Raw genomic sequence first — 4,932 nt, 5'->3', positions numbered from 1 at the left:
CATGAGAAGTTGGGATGTTTCCTCCATCCAGGGTTATATGTGTTCGAATATGGATCATTCCTCGGACGGCTGTGGACTCCCACTTGATTAACTGGTGCCTCATTTTGCACATAGAAGGGATTGTCATCTTGACAGTCCTTCACAAAATGTTCACCTCCAAACTTTTCACAGAATATTTCTTGAAGATGCATAGCTGTGCCACACATGTTCAAGCCATCTAGTTTCTTGTTCAAAACAACAAGTTGTGCAGTAATAGCAGAAAGGTCAGTTACCTGGTGGACTCCTGCACTTCTCCGCTGGTTGTTCCTTTCAGATTGAGGATTATAGCTGCTAGCAGCCATCTCCTCCAATAGCTCATATCCCTTTTCAGCAGTCTTCCTCAATAGGTTTCCACATACAGCAGCATCTATCATAGTACGATTAAGAGTAAGCAAGCCATAATAAAAGGTTTGAACGACTAACCCAAGTGGCAGTTCGTGATGAGGGCATCTTAGTAGTAGATCCTTGAAGCGTTCCCATGCCTCATATAAAGATTCCTGCTCGAACTGAGCAAAAGTGGTGATGTCTGCCCGCAGCTTCATGGTCTTAGATGGAGGAAAGTATTTAATGAGAAACGCTTTCGCCATGCCCTCCCATGTAGTGATCGAACCTACAGCCAAACAATTCAACCATGCTTTAGCTTTATCACGTAAGAAGAAAGGAAACAAACGCAGTCTAACAACATCATCAGAAACTCCATTAAATTTAAAAGTATCGCCAATTTCGAGAAAATCTGCGATGTGCGTGTTGGGTCATCTACTGCAGATCCTCCAAACTGGACTGTGTTCTGAATCATCTGAATTATAGCTGGTTTGATTTCGAAGTGGTTTGCTCGCACAATAGGCCTCACAATGCTGGGGCGTGCTCCATCCAAAGAGGGTTGGGCATACTCCAGCATTTGTATGCGGTGCGGCATCTCAACATGTCTATCTTCACAATGTTCTTTCTCGCGATCGTTCTCGTGCCTCTCCATCAGTTCTTTCAGTCTCGGCTGCTGTCTTCTCCTGCGGAAAGTCCTTTCAATTTCAGGGTCGAACTGTTCAAGCTCCACGTCAAGTGACTTTGGCTTGCACTGGACGAGATATCTGTAACAGAATATGGAGTGTTAATGTAATAAAATGAAACAATGTTAAAGAAAATAATTAAAATAAAATTGTGAATTAACAGTCCCCGACAACGGTGCCAAAAACTTGATCGAGCAAAACTTGTACTGTGGAATCCTCAATAAAAATATTATTTTGTCTGCTCAAAAATTAATCGCAAGTGCACGATGTCAAGTAATAGTATAATGTACATGAGTACAAGAATCGTTCCACTGAAGACTGTGTTTGACAGTTATTATTTTCAGTTATTAAATCTTTAGCAACGAAAATTGATTGGTTGTTTTGTTACTACTATGATCAAATAAACATGCAAATAAAATTATTCAAGAATTGGTTAATGAAATATATTATCTAAAATGGTTGATTAAAAATTCAATGAGAAATGAATTTGTTGGGAATATTGGTTCACCTACCCCTCGTTAATTAATTAATTCGTTCGATAATGATTGTATGCTTCCGACAGGATTTCCTATTCAATTGAACACACTCTCTTGAGCTATGCCAAACTAATTCTACTCAATGAAGTAATTAAATGTATGTAATTATTTATCAAGAGTGAATTGTATGTCGATTCATGAAATCCCCTAGTTTTCGACCCTTAGGACTATAACTATCGGCGCGTATCCAATTTCATATGTCTATGTAAATTGTAGATTCACGGATTATACTACTCGTTCCTATCACAAGTTATTCTCTCGAATTCACTCGCAATATAAAAACGTTGTTAAAGTTAGCTACGCTCTAACAACACGATAAAACAGTAGTATAATCAAGAATAATGCAACAATCGAAATGTGAATTAATTCAAATCGAAGTTCGGGGTAGGATCCCCTTAAACCCCAACAAATAATTAAGTTAGCTACTCGAATTCATATTTAAAATAATCAAAACAATGTTTGAATGATAAAAACTAGATTAGAAATACTATGCGTGACGAAAATGCGAGGAACGACGCCCGGAAATCTTCGAATCTTCAACTCCAAGCGCCAAGGTCCTCTCCAAGCTTGTGCGGCTGCTGAAATTCTGTCTGAATTCGTGCCATCCCCCTTTCCATATCATCCATCTCCAGAAAATAAGGTAAGGAACGTCCAAAATTTTTTCCAAAAAATACAGGCGCGCCCGGGCGGACATAAGTTTCCACCCGGGCGGATGGCTTGAGCAAATTTTAATTTTCACATTTCTTTTGACGCGCCTGGGCAGACTTAAGTTTCCTCCCGGGCGGACGACTCTCGCACAAATTCTTTTTCTCACATCTTTGAGGCGCCCGGGCGGAGGTCTCTCGAATTTCTCCCTTTGATCTTCAGTTTTGCACGAATCTCCTGCATTTTCACCAACTAAACACATGAGCAACACGAAGATATAAATTACTCTAAAATAACACAAAATGCATGCAATATAAATGATAAATGCAACACAACGAGACATAACACGATATGAAAAACAAGTAAAATCCACCTATATCAAGATCTAATCTTTATCAGGTTGGGTAGTCTCCGGTAGGGGAACAGTGGTAGCAGGTTCATCAGATTATGTAGCGTCATCAGACAGAGGGCTACTCTCCTTTGTAGGTTCAACTTTCTTATGAGCCACAAGTTCATAATCGGCGTCATCCGAGTCATCTCCCGAGGTTTCTGCCGGATCAATAAGCGATGGGCGAATGGAGGGCTTGCCTTTGTATCGAAATTGCTTGCCGAGTGTTAGATCAGGGTTATACCCAGCCTGTCGTTTTTATCTTCTCATCGGTGGTCGTGGTGGATCAAAAACCTATATAATTAAGTGGATATCGATGTCTGCTGGATTTCCTGGCTCTCCTGGGGCAATGAACTCCAACGGTTCTGGTGATAGAACAGCAGAGATGATCTGTAGATTTGGATTAGTGGGTGTTACATCAGATGTTGCGTGAGTTGGTACAACATCCTCTGTATGACCCATCTCACTTCGAATGTCATGTGGATCGTATCCCTTTCTGTAGCGTACCGTACTTTTACTACTCAAAATTTGCGGAAAAATTTAAAATTTTCTTAATTAAAACGTGAACATTCAAAATTCTATAAAAGAAATAAAATGTACGTTTCACAAGTTGTTGCAACAAAAGATTTGAAATTTAAAGTTTGACAAAAGTTTTGAATGTTTTCATAAAACTTAAAAAGTGGCGGTCCTCGGGTTTAGCCTCCCGCTCAATCCAAGCCTGCCTCTTGATCCCCACCTTCAGTGTCCTCATAAACATCCTCACCTGCATCGATCAAGTCTAGTGATTCTGAAGACTCAACACGTATAAACTGGAAGTAACAAGTACTACATAATAAAATCACATTCAACTTTAAAATAGAAGATGCATACTTAAAACCTGAACTTTCATAACAAAACGTGAACATACGTACATACATACTTAGACGTGCCATCAACATAAACTTTTCTTAAACATTCTTGCATACTTTAACATACTTGAACATACATAACTTCATCATTTTGTGTCATAACATAAATCGCCTGATCAGACTAAACCACAGTACTGGGCTGACAGGGAAAATTCCACTGCCACATACATGAGATCCCCGTTCGTATTTTAAAGGGATGATTGGTCCCCAATCCGTTCATAATTTAACGGGGTGGGTTGGTCCCCGTTCATGATTTAACTCTTTCCAACCCCATACATAATTTGGTCACAAGACATTTAGCATACCTCCAAAAAGTTGAAAATATTTTCTTGCACGTCAACATACTTACCTGACGTTGAGGGATTCGTTGGATTTCATTTGGGGCCATTGCTGCACATACTGACATGAATTTAAATACTAAATTTGCATAACTTAGACGTAGGTACACATGCTCACCACCGAATTCCATACATAACTTAAAGACATTCTAAAACACTCGTGACTTTACCTCATTTAAATCATCGTGTTAAACCCAGACATGAAACTCCCAAGCAAACAATCAATTTTTCCCAAAGTCATGAAGTACACGGACCCCGTACCCCGGTCCGTGTACGGGTCCGTGTAGGTGCGCAAAAGAAATACCGAAAATAAGGAAGAACACGGACCCCGTGCAAGGATCCGTGTAAGGGTTCGTGTAAGGTCGCAAAATTGACACCGTGAAAGAAAACAAAGGCACGAACCCCAAGTCCTAGTCCGTGTGGGGGGTTTGTATTGGCTCGCAAGAATGACACCAAGAAGAAAACGAAGGCACGGACCTCGTGCTAGGGTCTAGCTGCGCGACTTGTAAACCCATGAAAATTCAATACATGCAATGCCTATCATTCTAGACCCGATTGTATGGACCATGAACCGACACCCCGAGACCCATCCTAGTATGTCGTAACATCGATTAAAATTCGTACAAATACCCAAAGCAACGACGTCCACCCTATGACACACACAATTCAAAAACGTGGCAATTGACACCAAATCGTTTCTATGACTTCTAATGTATTCAAGTGCCTATCGACACTAACCGACAATTCAAATGTCAACCCAATGTCATACTAAGGATATCTAGACATAGAAACGATCACCCGTTGTTCCTCAACGAAGCTTGCAACATATAAACTTCAAGAACGCATCAATATCAAAGTTTTCTGAAAAACGCAGTTTGAGATGTCCCACGAAAAACCCCATAACTCACTCAATTTTTATCCAAATATTTTGCTTTTACTGTCAAATCAAAGGTATCGAAAAGTTCTACAATTTATGTTTTGAAAGTTTTCTCAGAATTACGACCGAAAAATCGCAGTATTTAAAAAGATAGTAAAGACATGATTTTAGATCTAAAATTATTTCAAAACTGATCC

General features: G+C 39.8%; 1 non-coding gene across 1 annotated transcript; it reads left to right on the top strand.

The window, feature by feature from the left end:
• The first annotated feature begins 471 nt into the window (after positions 1-471).
• Positions 472-577, top strand: LOC140842233 (small nucleolar RNA R71). Its single transcript, XR_012120363.1, has one exon. It is a non-coding gene; the product is annotated as a small nucleolar RNA R71 (small nucleolar RNA).
• Positions 578-4,932: the final 4,355 nt, after the last annotated feature.

Source organism: Primulina eburnea, chromosome 9 (genome assembly GCF_022965805.1).
Source record: "Primulina eburnea isolate SZY01 chromosome 9, ASM2296580v1, whole genome shotgun sequence".
NCBI classification, from domain to species: Eukaryota; Viridiplantae; Streptophyta; class Magnoliopsida; order Lamiales; family Gesneriaceae; genus Primulina; species Primulina eburnea.
This window is presented reverse-complemented; position numbering and strand designations above follow the sequence as displayed.